Raw genomic sequence first — 20,746 nt, 5'->3', positions numbered from 1 at the left:
AGGTTTTATGCTTCCAGTGTAAGAACTTTTACACTTTCAGTATAAACATTGATATTTTCCTAGGTGCAAATATCCAGAGGAAGGTAATTTATATAACTGTTCTTTGCAGTCAGTGCCTCTGTGTCCGACAACATTCATTGGTGATCCATATTTCCTTCTTATCACGGAGCCTGGGAAGGGAAGCCCTACAAGTTGTATATCACATGTGACTGGAAAAGAGATTTCAGCATGAGATTTTTATAAGATCTTCAAGGTCTCTTCCTGAGGTCAGGGTCAAGTTCTGTATATGCTTTGCTCAGTAGTTCCCCTCACAACCAAATTCAAGGAAGCCTTATCTCTTGACCAACCAGAGGTAGATTTCTGAGCCACTGAAGTGCCCGTGGTCTCAATTCTTACCACTCCCAGCGCTACCCAAATGCATCAACCACTTTATTGAAACACACTCCACAACATACCTAGTATGAAAGAAACTATAAAGGTAAGAGAAAACCACTTGACCCACTTTGCTGTACCCCGAGAAGCATACTTGGGCATACAAACGTGCTTAGTGCTGTGCAATTGCCACCAATGTCTCCCTTAATATTGTAATGAGCTGAGCAACTGACATCTTGACTAAAAGCCTGCCCTTGGTGCCTCTTGTTGCTTAGCAAAAAAAGTGTATATTAAAATGAAATTGTCTTTTTTTTTAAGTAACTTCTTTTCAAATGCATCCCAACTGGTACTTAGATTTCCTCAGAGACACTTCCTGCTCTCCTCCCTGCCGACTACAGCCAGCTTGTCTCAGATTCCCCCTCTTCCTCCGTCAAAGCTGTTGAGCTGGGGCCCACATTCCTGTACTGGTTCTGGATTCAGAACAAGTCCTACTGCGCCAGGACATGTGTGCTGGGACAGGCAGTGCCATTTTTAGCTATTTTTCTCTTCTCCTCAAGTCTAGCCAGAACAACATTTATACATTTCTTTTAATATTCCTCCTCCTTGCCTTCATATGGTTGGGTTTCTTCACATCTGATACTTTTCTCCATTTATCCCACGCTCCTTCTTCCGCCCCAGCTTCCTCCCCATTTTCTAGGTGCTTGGTTGATTGTTTGAAAACTCTAGAATAATCAGAAGGCAGCATGGGCCATGGAAGAAGGAGAGAGAAGGTATGTCCTAAATGGTCGATGAGAGCAGCCAGCTTCCTCCAGCATGTAATATGCTGGCCCTTGAAGAAGCTCCTGCTAGCTGCCTCCATCCCATAGTTGGGTAAATAAAATGGACAGGGTAAGAAGTTGTTCAAGGTATAACAAAGGCTGAATGAAGGCACCAGGAGTTGAGCGCTCCCCATTAATTCCAAGATCCACGCTTGACTTCCATCTTTCGTATCTCCTTGAGCTCAAAGTTAAGGGATGATTGTCTAACCTGCACAAGCAAAGAAGGAAGAGTGCAAAACCAAGAAGCCACAATGGTCTCCGAGAAATAACTAAGAACTAAAACTCCATCATGCTTACCAGTCTCATTCATGACAGCTTGGGAGTTGGAGACACACGGGGTTCATATTTGGGAGTCAGTTTGGAATGACAGTTCCATCCCTTAGTTCACTCTAAGTTCCTGTTTCTTTGTCTCTATGCTGACATAGCACATTTCACACCTTGATGGAAAAGACTTTGAAACATTATCATAAAAACATTAGGTAAACGGTGGAGTTTTCTTTAAATACATTTCTCTTCCTTTGTTTCTCTCCCCTGTAACAGACAAGTGTTTCCAAATAAAGACTCTGGGCAGATGGAGACTAAAGGGTATTCCGGGGACGTGGGGAGAGTCTTTCCAGTAGCCTTCAGTCTAGATGTTGTTCTACTCCAGCCTGAGGCCTGGGAGGCTTTTGAGACTGTCCTATCCCAGCAGCATACAGAAAATGGTTTTGCCAAAGGCATTTGTCAAGGATTTTTCTACCACAGAAGTCTGACTCTGTAACAAAGAATGGGAAATCACCATAAAAGGCAAATCATACCAGCTGCCCAGCTGCAATGTTTGCACAGTAGGCTTGCCTTCTGGATGTGTGCAAGCAGACGGTTCCTTATGCTGACTCTGAGTCTCTAACCATGCATAGATGCAAATAAACAACGAGGAAAACTTTAGCCCTCATATCAATATTGAAGACACACGAAGGATAAAATTTGGCTGTTCTATAGTAAAATTCCATCGCTGAATCTAAAGACTCTGAGAAAAGCCTGATTGTTTTTTTCTTTGCTTTGTTAGGCAAGGTATAGAACACTCTTCCAGATGTCTGTCAATCCTCTTTTATTATTTTAAATTTAAAACCTAACAAAAATTTTAAATTGTAGCCTAATAGAGGACTGAATTTGCTGAGCTCTACTGGATTAGAAAGTATAAAATAGCTGAGCTAAGATACTGAGGCTGGGGGAAGAAACACAAAATGGAAGTAATCATCATCATAGAATAAGAGAAGTGTCCCATGTGGAGACTTCTCAGCCTTTCATTCCAACAGAGACGATTTAATAGGAATATATTTATATGATATACATATATATGATAAATAAGCTTGTTTGCAGCTTATTGGTGGATATCGTAACACACAAAGAAAAGTATCTCTTACCATCCCTCCTTCTCTCAACAGCAGAAAGAAGAAATCAAGATCATGCTTAAATGTCAGCATAAAAGGAGACCTTCTGGAAGACAGTAGATCCACAAATCTAAGACATAAATGAGGCAATCACCATATTAGACGGATGACATTCTAGAGAAACACACACACACACACACACACACACACACACACACACACACACACCCCTCAAACTTAATGCAGGTTGAGAGAATGGGAGAATGGTAATGAAGCTGGAGAAGCATATCTGATTGTATGAAGTTTGTTTCCAGACCAGAAATGCTGACTCCCTGATTCATCCTGCTCTCCTCAGCTGTATGCCTGCCTTCCTTTCAGAACTAATGTGATCATCTTTACATTGTAACAGGCCAAGTGCTACCTTGGGCTCAATGAGCTGTGAAACCTAAGAGTTAGCAAACTGAACTCTCTAGATACACCTTGGCTTAACTTTGTACTAATCCCTTCATTTAAATCACAGGAACATATAAAATGGACATATATCACCCTAGGCAGCAAATGATAGAAGTAGTTTATCTAATATAAAATTTATATTCTAAAATACTTAATACAAGCCGGTAAATCTATGGGATCATATTTATTTTGTTTAGGCTACTAAGAAGACAAAATATGACTTAAGGTGTATTAACATGAACCCTAGATTCAGTGCTCTAGCAGGAAGGAACTTCAGTTCTATTTTGGATAGTTGAGAAAGGGTAAGATTGTAGATAGAGTGCAGATGCAAGAGAATGAAGGGTCCTGGATATAGTAAGTCCTCTCGTCGAGTTCAGATCTGTGGAAGTTCAGGCTGGAAATGGTGGTGGGTGTGATAAACCTCAGTTGTAAACAGCTAGTTCTGAAGAAACAAAAGACACAACTGAATATTTTCCTTAAAAATGAAACCTGGAGCCAGGCCTAGTAATCTCATCTACTCAGGATAGTGGGGCTATCCTGATAGTGGGGCTAGAGAACTACTAAGGCCAGACCATGAAAATTAGTGAGATCCTATCTCAGAATAAAAATTGAGAAGTGAGGACTGGACACGTAGTTCAGTAGTAGACAACTCTCAGTGTGCAGAAGGCTCTACATCCAAACCCAGCAGGCAAAATAGGAAAGAGTAAAATAACGAAACCTAGGACTGGTTAAATGGACAGTAAGAGTGACCAATTTGTGTCTTTAGTGGCTAACCCCATGCCTGGCATAGAGGAAACGTTTCTGGAAATGACATTTTCAATAAGGAGGATGTGCTATTGACTGTCATTAATGTATTTATTAGGCATATAACAAAACACCACAAATTAGAATCAACGCTTTAGTCAACATTTTCAAGTTCTCTTATTAATCAATATCTTATCTTTTTCCCAAATGGATAAAATGAATTTCTATATGTTTTGACCTCACTTCTCATCTTTAAAAACAGAATGATCCTTTGCCTTTGCAATGAATGAGGTGAACAGAGGTGTCCTCAATGGTCCTTGCCATGGGTCAATCCTTCCTTTCCTTTCTGTGACTTGTAACAACATGTTCTTTTTCTACAGAAAGGAAATAACATGTCTGAGGCCAAAGGAAAACAGTCTGGAAAGTATACAAGCCAACAGCTCACCCGTTGAAAATAAGAGTCTATGACAAAGTACATGACCAGAAAAAAGGATGATGTTGTTTCCCCATTACAAATAATTTCTGCTGGCTTGTACAAAATATCTTTTGTATAAGAAAGGCATGTACCCCCTTTTTTATTAAAATATTTTTTATTAAAATTGGGGGACATAACTTGCCTATACAGCAAGGAACATGGTGTGATGTTAAACAAATATCTTCTTTGGACAAGGACTTGAAATCCACCTGTATTGATTTCCAGAAAGAATGGTTCATAGTTGAATTATGATGGTTGGTAGGAAAAATATCCATTTTTCAAAAATCCTAAAGCATCTACATTCATTCCGCAAACTCCAATGATGTGAAATAAAAATAACTGCAAAGGGAAGTGAGAGGAAACGCCACCCAGCTTCCTTAACCACATTCTCCTCTCTGCTGTCTCTTCCCGAAGGACTTGCTGTTTTCTATCTTAGAAAATATAGCAAAGAGCAGAAGAAAGAATAAGAGGAGTTATGGTCAGTCACTCATTGTAAGATTTCAAGGAAGAAAATCAACTCAAAGTGTCTCGAGTCCTCAATGATGGCACAGGGAAAGTCACCTGGGAAGGAACAACAGTTCCTGGCAACTTTCACAGTGTGTTCTGAGAGGAGTCAAGGCAGCCATCCCTTGGTGGCTTCCTGTCTCTGGGTATGCTTCAAGATTGAAAAGCAGATTTCTTGAATGAATGCCACAGTATCACACTAAAGGGCTTGATAAGGCCAATTCTGTCCTACTTTGGAGATCCTTTCAAAATCTCCTCCTTCTTCCGCTCCCTCACCCCCCTCACCCTTCCCATCTCTTACTCCCCTCCCTCCTCTTTCTCTCTTATTCTGTAATGTGTTATTCCATCCATGGAGAGTATTTCCCAGACCTCCATGACCTCTCAAATAACCTCACTGCTCCTCCCTTTCCTTGTTCCCTTTGGCCAATAATTATTTCAAAGCCCTAAACAGATACAGGAGTACAAGATGCTGAAATGCAAACTTATGTGGTTTCCTTCCTCACAGTGTGGTTGGGAAGAGAATAAGACTAAAAAACAAATGACGTCTTTGTTTTGGTTATCTGGGAATTTAGTTCACCTGTGCTGTTAATTCCTTGCCCCTGAAAAATAGTTGTACTAGATGATACCTGGTAACCAGCTAACAGTCTTTTTTTGTTAATTAAACTGCACTCTATATTTTCAGAGTATCTTGTTTCAAATTCTATGAGCTTATGAAAATAGACAAAAATGAAACATTATTAGTAGGTCATTTACTTTTCCTACTTTTTTCCTCTGTGTACCTCCTAAGCTGTTTGCTGGGTAGAATTGACATCTTGTTCTTGCTCCTCTAGCCCTCTGTCTTGCCCAGCCCTATTTTGGGTGTTTCTCTTTCTGCCTTTTTATGTAGTCAGTGGAGAGACTTGTCTGCAGTCTGTCAGGATGTGCCTCTGCAGGATGAGAACCAGGGAGAAATTCCGAAAGTGCAGTGTGAGAGCAGGACAGATGGCTGGCAAGCATTTCCACTCTTACTTCTTCTAGGAAATTCTGTGCGTCTGGAGCAAAACCTCCTTATTGGTTCTTTTACCACGTTGTTCAAAACTTTTAAGAAATAATAATAAATAGACAGAAACTCAGTTTTGTGTCCAAAGTAGCACCCTTTGAATGGTATAGATTGCAGAGAAAAGCATGGGAGTCAGGTGGTCACCTCCCTGCACATACTGGCCACTTCTGGCTGAGGAAAAAAATCAGGAAAATGCGTTTCTAAATATAAAGTTTGCTTCAGCTCTTGAGCCTGTGCCTTCTCACTCTTGACTGCAAAATTTCCTATAAACAGACTTCATGTGACAAGAGCAGAAGGGCCACTTCTCCCTTCTGCTCTCCTGTGTGGCCTTTGAAGAGCCACTCTGACCTTCCATGTTCTTACAACTGCACTTAGAGATGAGGGAGCGCTCTCATCTCTCAATGGTAGCATTAAGCTAGCATCCGAACCACTAAGGAAATGAATAAATCATTACATCTACTTTGAAATTGAAAGCTGAGAACACATAGACCAGATGAATCTTGGAGACCTCGCTGGGACCCTCAGGTGAGATCCCGAGAGATGGGTCAGGAAAGGAAGTGTGGAAGTGTTGTGGAAGTGTTGTGATCCTGCGTATGACCTTGAAATGACACAACATCCCAGTTTCTACTGGCCAGAAGCCTAGAGACGGGGACTCTCAAAAAAAGGACAAAAGTATTTTGGAATTAATTCTACTTAAACCATGGCAATGGGAGTTGATTTTGTTGAATATTTGCCTAGTACCATGTATTAAGTAGTTGTATGCATATTATCCTGTTTAATCATAGCATTAGCCCTATGACTTATTTCTTTAATTTTTAATTTTTGCCACTGATTTCTCCATTTGCAGCATGAAGCATATGCAGTAAGTCTGAAGTACGTGATGCATATGTACTGTTTGTAGAAGGCACAAACTGTAACAGCTTTCATTTGCTCACTCTATCCTGTCAACCCTTTCACCTTGGTGTTTCTCGTTTGTTCTTGCCTCCTAGCAGACTTCAGGCACTTCTGCCACCAACCAAGTCCCAGAGATCAATAGCATCCATTGCGTTGGGCATGAAATCATCCTCTGCATGGGATGATGGATACAGGCAGTCTCGTGTGCATCCTCTCTGCATCTCCATGGACAGCCACAGCATAGAATGAAACAGAAGCACAGGAATTCTATGAGGTGGAAGGACCCCAGCAGACCTAAGGAGGGATGAAAAGTGAGGAAACCAGAGAGTAACGCAGCAAACAACAGCTTGAAGTATCCAAACGCTGAGTTCTGACCCCCCAATTAAGCAATTTTTTATTTTATTCTCTTCAAATGACGTGGAATTAAGATGGGGATATTCTCTTCTCCCTTCCCTGTTCACTATACCAGCCCTATCCTGCACAGTTCACCTTTCAGGGTGTATAAATACAGCCATACAAGAGCAATAAGGAGTCCATCATTCATGAGCATATAATTGAGTCCATTTTATAAAGGTCAAATTAATCTTATTTTCAAAGTACAAAATGTCATTAAAAACATACAATTTAGGGGCTAGAAAGATGGCTCAATGGTTAAAAAACATTGGCTACTCTTCCAGAAAAACAAAACATAAACAAACAAAAGTCCGGGTTTAATTCTCAATAGTCACATGGCAACTACCCACCATCCATAACTCCAGCTCCAGGAGACCCAACACTTTCTTCTGGCCTCTGTGGATACCAGGCACATGCATGACACACAGACACACTTTAAGGCTAAACACATATACACATAAAATTATAAAAATAAATTTCAAATTTTAACATACAATTTATTAAATCTGTTTCCCTTACCTACTCCATGTTTCTTCCTTTTCCTTTGAGTTGCCTGAACTAATTGAAACCAAAGGGGTTTGTTTACCTCTTTTCCCAATCGACAAAATATGGCAGAATTTCTCTCATATTTTGTTGCCCAAGTCAGTCACTCAAGTTATATCATATCTCGGTAAAAAGAAATGCTTCCTTTGAACATGCTCTCAGGGCAGCTTCAAGGAGATATCATCTTTCAAATCCATCTTGGTTGAGCTGTCAGGACATCTAAATGATCTTAAGGACTTAGCTACTCTACCAGAATTCCTCGCCCTGTGGTCACATACCCACCACGACATTGAGTGTAGATGCAACTAAAGAATCACAATTAAGGACTATCTCATGCTCTTTTCTTGTGATGGCCAAGGCAGAATCAAGTGGGTGAGCCAAATGGCCAGTGCTTCTTTCCCATACACAGGACCTGTGGTTTAGGATTCACCATTAGCACCAATCATACGATTAGTTTTGAACCACTAGCCCTATCTGTTTACTTAGGAGAATTCACAAAGACATCGTATATGTAAGCTATAAATGCAACTGGAATTAAAATAAAATCAATATGTCTTCTTAGGATGTCAATACTTTAATTTGTATTATTTCATCAAACATGAAGGCAACTTGGGAAACAGTTTGTCATTTGTTGATGAGTGTTCAATCCCTGGGTATAAGAAAAGAAAACTGATGTTTGAGCATTTATTGCTATATTCTAGTGAGGTGCAAGTTAATTTCAGAGTAGTCCTCTGGGCTTCATTAAATCCATTTGCAGACTGCCATGCCTCAAGGATGTGAGGTAATTTACCCAAATCCCCATGGGGAGGAAAAGAGCCAGGTCCAAATGTAGATCTAGCTGAGGAAAAAGCTCTCTTTTCCCACTATACTAAAATGGTAAGAAGTTTGTAAGAGCTGCTCTGATTGGTTCCAGTGATGTCGTATGTATTCAGTGATAAATGCTTGTTCTCTATACAAGTCAGGTGTAGTATGTGTAAGGAATCTAAAGTCCATAGATGCTCAAGTTCCTTGTGTAAAATGATAGAGAATCTTCGTGTACCCTATGTGTAACCTTTCACATGCTTTAAGTCACCCCTAGATTACTAGAAATACCTAATACAATAGGAATGTTGTTTAAATGCTTATTTATACTATACTGTTAAGACTAATGATAAGAAAAATTGCCTGGCACATATTCAATACAGATACAATTGTTTTGCAAATGTTTCTATTAGAGATTTGTGCAAATTCTCAGTTTAGAACATGCAGGTAAGAAGTACCAACTAGACAGTTCTTCAGTACAGTTTACTCCCTTTTCTGGCCACATAAGTGAAAACTGAAATGTGTCATTTTGGATATGTACCAGGTGGATTAAGCCCCTAATATTTCTATGCAAAACAAAAAATAAACTTCAAAAAGACTTAAGAGGTGTAGAGCAGATGGAGCAGCCAGCAGCCTGAGAAATGACGACACAAAAGATGAGAGATTACTAGCAGGGAAGACAGACAGAGGGCTTTCAGATTTCTGTCTTCACCATAGGAAGATTAACAAAGTGGTTTAGAAGAAAATAGGGATCATAGATGCTTTCTACAAAAGTATTAGATATGTTTTTCTTTTCCATATAAATGCTGTCTTTATTTTAGGGCTACTAGAGGAACCACTTCCTTCGGTGACTTCTGCTCTAGCGTGGTCTAAATGGTGAATATAAAAATGAGCATTGGTCTAGGAATTGCTTACTCAACCTCCTCAACCTTCACTCTTACTTTCTCCCCACCTCCACTTTTGTGACCCCCAAAGAAGTGGCTACAGCACAGGGTATGGCCTGATACCACCCAACTGGAGACTGCTGTTCTATGACATAGATATCTGGGAGAGAGAGCTCATTGTCTCTGCCCTGTTTAAGCTACTTAAATGTAATGACTGGCATGGCCCTGTACTTGAGCTGTCTAGGATGATACAAAATTAAAGACTCCAGGAATGTAAAGCTGGGACTGGGCTGTGAATTCAGATGGAGATGTACCAGCAACAGCCCAGAAACTCAATCATTCTTATATTCAGTACTAACTTGGAGGAGATGGGTCAGCTAAGATTAGCTGAGCCCAGATTGGTAAGTAGAGGGGGACTCTGTAGGGGAGTGATCTCAGGCTACAATCCTCCAGGACGAAGAAACTGCTTGGACTTTTCTGCACACACTGCTTTTAGAAAAAGGTCAACTGTGTCTCAGTGTCTGAATTCAGACCAAGGGAAGAAAGGGAAGAAATTCCCATGGGTCTGAGGCATTGGTGTCCTTGACACGGCTGTGTTCATGTCAACTCTACTCATTCAGTCAGGGTTCATCTGCTCCTCGCAGGTAGGGGCCCAGATGTCTAGCTCAAATATGCATATGTATTTCATGGGTAAAATATAAAAGTATCATATTTATCAATATCCAGAACTTGTAAATGTTTCTTGTTTCTCAAAATGCAGTTCCCATTTTTAAAGTAACCAAGTGCCCCTAAGTATTTCTGAACTTCTACGACCATCCCTGTTATACTATAACCCTCAAATAAAACAGTACACGTTGCATGGCAGGCCAGAAACACCCACTGTGGCTTCCCACCATCACCTCTGTAAATATGTTCCCACTAACCTCTTAGTATTAGTGGCTCACCACGTCATAGCTCAACCCAGCGTCTGTCTCTCCAGCACTCAGGTACTTTGCTCTAGTCACCAAAGCAACGCTCGCCTGAGTGTGTTAGGAATGCCAGGTATTATTAAAGTTTGGAGAATTTATTCACTGGCTGAACAAATATTTTTGAAGCTTTGGAGATTTCCAGCAAACAAAAGAAATGAAATCTCTGCTTAAGCCCCAGGGGAACCACTTAGGACAGGGACAATAAATAAAATGCTGTGTACTGTAACAAACACACCCACACCGAGAGAAAAGAATAGAAAAGGAACAGACACCGAGGGGAGGGGGGGAGGTCGTGATTGCTTCAAAAGATGAGTCAAAATGACTCCACAGTGCGGGAGGGAGGGGCTTTACTCTAAGTTGTGAAAGATGTTGGAGTGGGGGAAGAAACTCTGCCCCTGTCTGAAGTGGGGACACAGACAGAGGGAATAGGAAGTATTCAGTCTCCGGGGAGGACAGAGGTGACTGCAGTGGGAATGAATGAAGGGAAGCAGAGCAGAGTCGAAATCAGGGACCACAGTGAGCAAGGGTCAGCTGGAAAGTAGACTGTAGGAGCCAGTAGTTCAGTAGGGCAATGTCAGCTCTTGCCTGCAGTGAATTGGAAAGACATTCCATGCACTTGAGCAGAGAGGAGAATTGGAGAGAATCTAGCTTGTGTTGTTGGGGGATTATTTGACTCTTGAGCTGAAAGAAGACTGAAGGAGTCAAGGATGAAGACAGATTTAGAAACTGTTACAGTCACCTGGGCGAGCGTTTGTGGCTGACAGTGTTCTGGCTATCACAGAAGGAAAGAATCATTGGGTTATGATCGATATTGAAAGTCACCAACAAACCTGCTGATGAATTAAATGTGGATATAAAAGCTTAAGAGGCTGTAAGAGACACAACTCTGGGGACAGAGATGTCATTTATCTGGAAGATGGAGGAATGGAGTGATAACAAGACAGATCAAGAAAGAATACCACAGTGAGTGCCAAGCAGGGAAATTCTCTTTTGCTGTGTTCCTGTAAAATCCAAGATTCTAGCCTTCTCACTGGACTCCTAGGTCTCTGAAGTCCTTTCTCTCTGCCATCACCTCTGGCCTTCTCATCATCTCCCTGGAACTATGAAACTAGAATATTATGGTTTTATGGAAGGGTTTTCTAAGTTAATGATAAAAAATTCCAGAGTCTTATTTCATAACTCTGAGCAAGCCAAAGCAATGACTTCTCTCTTTATCCAAATGTCTATGAAGAAGAGAAGGAAAGAGGTGGGAAGAAGAAAATGTAAAAAAGATATTTACACACACACACACACACACACACACACACACACACACACACACACTCACACACAAAGAATGATTCCCTAAGCCTGGGTGAAGATGTGGCTCTATCCTTTTCTAAAAGTCTGCCTTAGAGTAACATCTAGTCAGTACCTAACATCTAGGCAGTACTAGGAACTGTTGACTTCTTCCCAGAAGATGCCCAGCTACTTTGTAGCTTATGGAAGAACTACTCTGCTTTCAGACAATGTGGGACCATGTTCTATCCCAATTATCCCCCTCCTTCGTGTCCACAAACAATCAACACTACTGAGGTATTATTTCTAAAGAAAGATAAATGCCACATTTCCCCCAGCAACACACTGGCCAGGGGCAGTTCTTTGTGGTTCACGGAGTTTGTTTTCTTACTTTAAGCTGTGCTCCAAAGGACAGGCTTACCTTTACACTACCTGTTAGTATGATACCTACACATGTACGACACTGGGTGTTGACACTGTGGCACCTGCTGTTTCTGTGGTCAAGGTTCATCTGGCCACCAGCTCTAAGGATTGGGCAGAGCACCAGTGAAATTACCAACAGCCCAAAGACACAATTCTGCTGATTTCATTTTACTTAGACCTCCATTGAAAATTTCTACCATATACAAATATAGGTAGACATTTCTTTATTTCTTTCTTTCTTTCTTTCCTTCCTTCCTTCCTGTCTTCCTTCCTTTTTCATTTCAAATTTTCAGCTACATTATGAACAGCCTAATTTCTTTTCGTAATGTATTTGTTAGACTGTAGATCCAAATAAAACCACATGTTTTGATTGAATAGCAAGACTTCCAACTGTGTGTATAGAAGCCCTGTCTCTTTTCCTCCTCCTTTCCTTCTACTGTCTTTATAGTGTGTTGAAGGAAGGACTAAGAGTCTTTAGTGAACTGTAGAGATGGCTCAGTGGTTAAGAGCATTGGCTGCTCTTCCAGAGGTCCTGAGCTCAATTCCCAGCAACCACATGGTGGCTCATGACCATTTATGAAGGGATCTTCTGGCATGACTCAAACATATGTATGTATATATATATATATATATATATATATATATGTATACATATATATATATATATATTCTTTTGAAAAAGGCCCTTCAGTGTTTTTCACAGCCTAGATGATGATTACTGATTATCCATGGTACATTTTAGTATTTGTTCTCTGTAGCTGCCAAAGAATAGCTTGTTTTAAAATTAGTTCATGTTGGCACTAACCCCTAAGAACTACTGCATTTCTGTCAGGTAGAAGAAAGTTTGCAGGATACTTTAAAAAGTGAAAAAGCATTTTATAGCTTTATTTCAGAGGGGCAAGCCACCTTAAATCAAATATTAGGTTAAAATCGTTATTTAAAACCTCCCAAAATGGGTGATAACTTTTTGGCATAAGTTATAATCACATAGAGAACAAAAATTGTTCTCTACCTGGTCTCAGGGCAGAACTTTTTATGTGGTATAATTCACCTCCTCCTCTGGGATGTAATTGGCACTGCTGTTAGAATGCTTGAACACACTTGTGAGAGATCTAAATGAGATTAAAGACTTCTGGGAACCCAGGGCTACCCACCCAGCTGACTGGCCAGCCTAATAGTCTTTAACCAGACATTATTTTTTCTTGTAGACAGTTTAACAAAGATTAACATTCACTTTGCCTACTGGATCCCCACAGAGAACCTTGAAGTGGTGCACATAAAGGTTTCCCCCATGGTTAGTTTGCAATAGAGCTTTGAACCAGACTTATAATCTCTCTGTCTACCAAGTTGTTTTCAGAGCATTTAGGGAGAATCTCTACCATTTTTGTTTCTGCCTCATGAGGTTAACAAATGCCATCACAGAGCGTTATACTTATATAGAAGAACCCTCAAAAACTTGAATATTCTTTGAAATTTCTTCGAGAGCTCTGAGCTCTTTGATTTAACTAATGGAAAGAAATTTCTTCTTTAGACGGTGTAATTCCAGTTTAGCCACTATCTGGGAGTGAAACAAATTCTCTTTCAGATTCTATAAGCACATCTTGAAGGAACAAACACCTTAATGAATAGTTTAACTGGGTTCCAAAGCATCGTGGGTAATCTATGGACTTTAATGAATCTGATGGATATAGGTTGAATTGGTAGATGGTGGACTGTCCTTTCACCTTACAAATAATATACATTTAACTCAGTGGGAAGTAAAAGGTAAATGCTTGGGAAATTTTCATTCTCGAGAATAAAGAAATTAAGGGAGAGGAGTGAAGAGATAACACAGTAAAGCGCTTGCTGCTAAAGCATGAAGACCTGAGTTCTGATCCCCACATCCATGGAGAAACTGGGTGTGACATTGTGTGTCTGTAACCCCATGTTAGGGGGTTCAGTAGAGATATGTGTGTCCACAGGCCTCTGCTGGACCTGACAGTCTAACCTAAACTCTAAGTTCAGAAATAGACCGTGTCTCAACAATTAAAATGGAAAGCAGTAGAGGAAGAAATCGGTGCCAACCTCTGATCGCTACAGACATACACATGGGCAAGTTCACCCACATACATGTGCATACATACACATACACTATTCCCACATGCAAAGAACATTAAACGAAAATGCAGTAAGAAAGGCAGAGGCCGTACATACAAATATTTGCTTTAGAAAATTATTTTTAACCTATAGAGAGAGACACTTAATATATGATTTTATATCAAATATATTGTATTAATAATATATTTCAATAAAATATATATCAAATGTAAGTTATTATATTTAATATAACAATATAGATATTTTGGCAATATCTATAAACTTCTTTGTTTTTAAAGCACAGTATATGAACTTGCACTGGATGCATTTCAGCAAAGCTGAGCCCCTACTTCTGTGACTATTTGGGATGCTGGGGTATGTCTTCCACCCTGTGTGGCTCTTTCTAGCCCTAAGTAAAAGTTCTAAAGGGTTAGCCTGATAAAAAAAATTTTTCAGAAAGGATTTATGTAGCTGTGCAAAACAGCAGGCCCATTCTAGAAAGCCAGCCCTGGTAATTTACATTGCCTCATCTACTTTCATTAGCCATGAGTCACTATGGAGAGAGAGCAGGACTCTCACATTAAGGAAATGGACTCTGGGGTAGTGGGGATAATGACTCTTTCATAGGATTTTTTTAGAAGGATTAAAAAATTATGTAAAGTATTTAATGCAATGTTCAGTAGATTTCTGAGATACTTTATGTTTAACATATTAAATTGCAAATAAGTGAATTTAATTTTATCTAAAGTATTATAATTATAATATTTATAATTTTCTTCTCTTTTTAAAAATTCCCTCAGGGCTCTTGGCAGTGTTTGTCCATACAAAGTCTGATGTGATCAAAGCACCTACATGTGGATGCGACGACACTATGTGATCTACAAAGAGCTCTAGCATCCATTACTGCACTTAACCCTTAGCTGGTCCATACCATTCACAAGTCTCTGTGGGACGGAAACAATATACCCAGGTCGAATATTCCCAGGAAGTTAGCCAATAAACATATAATGCTGTAGTCACAGTCCTAGGGATCATCGCATAACAGTCAACACCGTCCCCATCCCCCCACAGCTCACAGTACCACAGATTTCTAAATATGATGACCAAATGAGGGTTTCCTAGGTTACAATACTTCCAATGCCCAATGCAAGGACATCCTGAACATCCTGAGATATCCAAGATGAGACAGTCATCCTAAATACAAAAAGAAATGAACAAGCTCTAAAGCCCATAAACCAGGAATGCAAAGCCTGCTGTCTTGGAACCACAGAGGACACGCTGTTCAGCACATTCTTGGCTTCACATGGGGCTCAGACTTGCAAAGCTCTTACCTCTCCAAGGGAGTGTGAGGGCGGATGGCAAAGCACTTCTCACCTTGGCCCCTAGCAAGGGGTCAGCACTGGTGTTAATCTCCTTCCTGAGTTTAATCATGCTCTTCTGAGGCCTGGCATGTGTGTCAGCATGGAATAGGCAACCCTCTGGTTCAGGGTCTGGTTCTCCCTCACAGAGCAGATGTCTGTGGAGGGCCAGACGTCCTGCCGCAGCTACTTTACAGCAACTATGGCGAGAAAATACTACCATCCAGAGGAGGAACCCAGCTTCTAAGCCTATTCTTTAAAGAAGTCTAAGAAACCTCACTTGACATATGTTAAAGAACTGCATGTATATAACAATAATGATAATTTGTGGTTTTCGGAATTACATTCTCTTTAGTCATCTAAGGTATGTATTTGGGTTTCAGAGTACATCGTTCTTCCCATTTTGGAGAAAAGGAGGTGAGTGATGAGGTTGTGGTGTGTTCGGGTGGGAGATTCTGGAACGGAAGAAGAGAGAAACATCCTATAGTCACCGATAAGTAGATGTTTCATAAACTAAGCTAACCTCCAGTGAAAAAGAGCAAAAGAGAGGAGCTTGATTTGTATTTTCATATCAGTTGCTGAAAGAAATGCGAACAAATGCAGTACCAAGGAAAACCCATGGTTTCACATATGCAGCTCCCACAAGAGCAACTTCTGGAAGAGACTAAAAACTTCTGGAAGAAAACTGCAAGCCAAAGATGCAGAGAGACCCCAAGAGTGTAGGGAATCCTCTACCCACTATAGAATTTGGCTAGTTTAGAAAACGGTACTGTGAGGAAATTCAGTTCTACAGACCTTTAAGAGATTTCACCAACATGGTACATATGCCCCAGCAAAACTCTTGAACTTTGAATGACTACAGCTGAGGACAATTACGCAGGGAGATGAATATTTTCAGCATCAGCCCTCCAAGTGCATTCCTTGACCTTGTCATCCTGCTCTAAGCTGTGGAATTCTAGCCTTTGCTCACTAAACTATCTCAGCTTTCTTTCCCTCCAACTTCGGGTTTCATTCAACCAATCAGAGATTCTTGAAAGAGACAGACAGGAGAGATGAAAATACAGGAGCCAGAGGGATAGCAGAAATTGCTCTCAACATCAGGAAGGGTTGTCATGGTAACCTCCCTCTGGAGAAAAGGGCCATTCTGTGGAGTTCTTCAACAGCTAACTTTCAGGGCTCTGGCAATTTCTCTTTTCATCAACCCTTTCAAACCTAAGAATGGTGAAGCAACCCCACCACCACCATTGCTAGCTCTGGGGTTCTTTACTCTTCTGCATCGATTCCCTTACACTTCCCTACACCCTTAAAAGTGGCCTCCTTCTTACATTCTTCTTGAGAATCTTCTTTTTCCTCTTAGTACCTTAACTGACATCCTTAGTTTATTTAAGGTTGTGCACATATTCATAGATCACGGAGCAGCAAAATAGACAGCCAGTGAGAGCAAGGAAGAAGCACAGCAGGGGTAACACGGCTGTCTTTCTTTTCCTTCCAAGAAACAGATTGCAGATAATAAAGACCGAAAAGAATCCTAAGACCTTATCCGAATTTCTCACATTACTGGCTCTTTTAGCCTCTGAATCCAGAAAGGACTTCCTTACAATATAGTTACATGTTAGAATGCCAGTGCATGTTGGAATACAGTCACATGTTAGAATACGGTTACAGTTACATGTAAGAATACAGTTAAACTCTTACATACCTATCATCTCAGCACTCTGTAAGAACTGGTTCTCTTGTCAAAAGAACCCTCGCCTTTTCCCATGCCAAAAAAATACCTAGATTTCTTCTGTTTTCTTCGCCAGAATTGAATGGGGAAGACAGAAAAATGAAGAAGGCTAAAACCATCACAGGAAATGATACATTTTTTCAGAATATATTGTGCTTCAGGAATCCTCAAAAGTAATTCTAGCCAGAAAGGGGTTTCTTTAAGATTGGAGATGCCAGTCTAGACAGAAAAGCTGAAAGAAAATATGAACCAAACAGGGGAGGACAGTAAAAGCACAGTATAGAGTCCAGGGGATAAAACCACAGGAGTTTATCCAGATGGGCACAGAATAGGTGGGATAGCTAGGGGTCTGTACAGAGGAGGTGGGTAGCTTGGGGTCTGTACAGAACAAATGGTGGCTAGGGGTCTGTACAGAGCAGGTGTGTAGCTAGGCGTCTGTACTAGAAAATTGATGGGATCAGAGTAGGCATATGGTCACTGGTATGTCAGCCATAAATTTCTGTGTTCCCCCAGAAAGAACAGTCCTTAAAAACAGGAGAAAATGGTTAAATCTCATTCTAGGTCCTCATGGGAAGACTAGGTAAGAGATGGAGTAAGACTCCTCAATGCCCCTTGATTTGAGCCTATTTTGGTCCTTATTCCTAAGCAGAAAAAGACCATAGGAAAGGGGGAGAAACAGCTGCCAGAAACCATACAAGCTTTGCACCTAAATCAGTGTGCCACATCAAAGCATTGGCATTAGCTTTGAGTTGTTTGTTTATAATACACCAAGAACAAAATCCTGAAGATAAAAAAAAAATGTTTAGATAGACTCTTCACAAAGGGGAGCTTAACATTTTGTTTCTAGAATTTGTATAAGTAGATGTGTGTACATTTCAACTGTCCTTCAAGTATTACATCTCCATTTTATTTATTTCAGTAATTATCGAATAATAATTTCTTGTAATATTCAGAGCACCGTGTTTGACTCTGGAGAGACAGAGACCAATGTAATGTGTCTTCAGATGCCATACATTTTGGCTTCAGGACATAGAAAAACAATCTCAAACCTACCAGGAAACTGTTTCCCTAACGATCAGCTTTCCTAGTGCGGGAGGATACTGCATGCTAATTTGAGAGAAAACACATGAATGGTCTCACCCAGCACTGGACCCTGCATGCTGAGATACTAACCTTCCAGACAAGGTATGATCACGGTTACAATAGCAGTGCAGTTGTTGTCTGCTGATAGTCACTTTCTGGTTGGAGATAAGGCCTGCTACATAAGTGAACTTCATACCTGGAGAGAATCCATGGTTTGGGGAGATTCTAGTCTCTGATGTAGAAATTTATACTGTTACTTTGCGGTCATGCTGTTAAAGTACTTCTATGCATTTATACATATATCAAGTATATATTTGTGTGTATATCTATGGACCTGGACTACTCAACTTTGGTCAGAGTAGTTACTTTTTGCAGTGAGCAGCAGTCAGAAGAGAAATACATAACTGATCAAGGGGCTGAGAATACAAGACTGGATGTTCAGCCCTGTAATGGGACATCAATGTTAACTCACATCCCATCCCAGTGAAGTTAAAGGAACATCATGGATGGGGAAGCAGGAAGACCTGGAGGGTGGCAAGGTGTGCTGTGAGATGCTGTCTTCTGGACTCGCCTTGGCTATCACACCACAAACCCATAGCAGCTGTGGTTACCTGCACAAGACAAGCATAAGCTCAAACCAGCCAAAGGCAGCACAGTTAGGAAAGATGATCTTTGGGCCCCATCCTTTACTGAAGAGCTATAGGCAGTTGACAGTTGCTAAGGAAGGGAGAATCCTATGTATGTAAAAAACCCTTAATACCCTGACTATAAATTTATTGGCATAATACATTGTTCTATCTGGAGATAATACTGTCTCTTAAAAAAATAATGGCATGGGGTTGGGGATTTAGCTCAGTGGTAGAGCGCTTGCCTAGCAAGCACAAGGCCCTGGGTTCGGTCCTCAGCTCCAAAAAATAAATAAATAAATAAATAATGGCATGAAGAAGGTAAACCCTTGTGATCATCATCTTTGTCAACTTGCCATGACTTAGAGTCATCTCACATGAGAGGCTCAGTGAGGGACGGGACTGTCTACATACACTGGGTTGACCCGTGTGCCTGTCTGTTGGGAGATTGTGTTATTAAATGAACTCATGTTGGAAGATCTAACTCACCATGTGTGGAACTTGACTGTTTCTCAGTCAAGAAGTCTTAAACTGTATGTGAGTGGGGAAACTGAGCTGAACCCAGACAAGAGGGCAGCATGTGGGCATTTATTTCTCTCTGCTCTTAGCTGTGCCTGTGATGGGACCACTGTTTCAGATCCCTGCTGCCTTGGCTTCCCCTCCATAATGGACTATAGCCTAGAACTATAAACCCTTTCTTCTCTGAATTGTCTTTTAACAGGGTATTCCTTCACAGAAATGGAATTGTGGTGGTCTTAACAACTGAAACGAAATCACCAAGGGTCACTGGAGACCTGAAGATTGGATTTTAAGTTATCTCTCCTCCTGAAATCCAAATACATTCTCCGGAAAAACTGTCAAATTTTTGTTATTCTAATAATAGTGTTATTGTTAAGAAAAAAGAAAAGAGATCACCAAATTCCAGCCTGCTCAATATGGCCACAGTAGAATGAATGGTAATTCTGGTTTGAGTGAGACTTTCCATCTGGTGATTCAGCAGCTGAGCACCAGCAATGAGAGACCAATTTGGGTTGAGAGGATATGAAAATTAAACTAGTGTAGCGGATCAGAACATGGTAACTTGCTTTTAAATCTTAGCCCGGGTGATTTATCGGGAAGCAGGAAGCGACTACTAGGAAAGAGGAAGTAAGAAAAAGAGAACATCAAGAGTCAATGGTGCTGAAAGACAAAGAAACTATCATGAGACCAAGCAGTTCTTGCCTTCAGTTTTTCCACCCATGTTTTATTACATTTAAAGGGAAGCATGGATGCTGAATTTATTTTATTATTCTTCTGGACGCATATTAAAAATATTAAAGAACCAGGAAAGAGTGAAAGTGTGTTGTAGTACCCTCTCCAACCCGAATCGGCCCGTACAAAGAATACGCAACTCGGTTGATATGAAAACAATCTAGCGTCTAGATTGGGCAGATCCACCCTACACTGTCCTATTCCTCTCTCCCAAATCCCTCATCACTTGTACCTTTTATTTGCCAGGTCTCCAGCTTCTCCTTCTCCCACGACTCCTCTCTCCTCGCTCTCTCCTTTCTCCTCCTTCTTCCTGACCCCTCCCCCCTCGCTCCCGAATCCTCCTCCTACCCAAATCTCAAGCTCTTGCCTTTATTTTACAAATTCAGTGGGAGCCTCTGATAAGGTCACCTGAGTCCTGAGTACTGAGTAGGCAGCCATCCTTGGGGGAACAGAATCAGCATCAAAACAGAGAGAACTCCAAGACAAACACAACAAAAGTGAAATGTAAATGAAGAGATAGTTCCAAATAGAAGAAAAACTGTGAGGAAGCGAAAAGGAAAGTTAAGACACAGTACTTCCAACGGAGACAGAAGGAAAATGCCCACAAGAGTACATCCCTCTGTGTGAAGTACGCTTATTCCTCATATTATAAAAAACAGATATGTCT

Source organism: Rattus norvegicus, chromosome 3, assembly GCF_021556685.1.
Source record: "Rattus norvegicus strain SHRSP/BbbUtx chromosome 3, alternate assembly SHRSP_T2T, whole genome shotgun sequence".
NCBI classification, from domain to species: Eukaryota; Metazoa; Chordata; class Mammalia; order Rodentia; family Muridae; genus Rattus; species Rattus norvegicus.
This window is presented reverse-complemented; position numbering follows the sequence as displayed.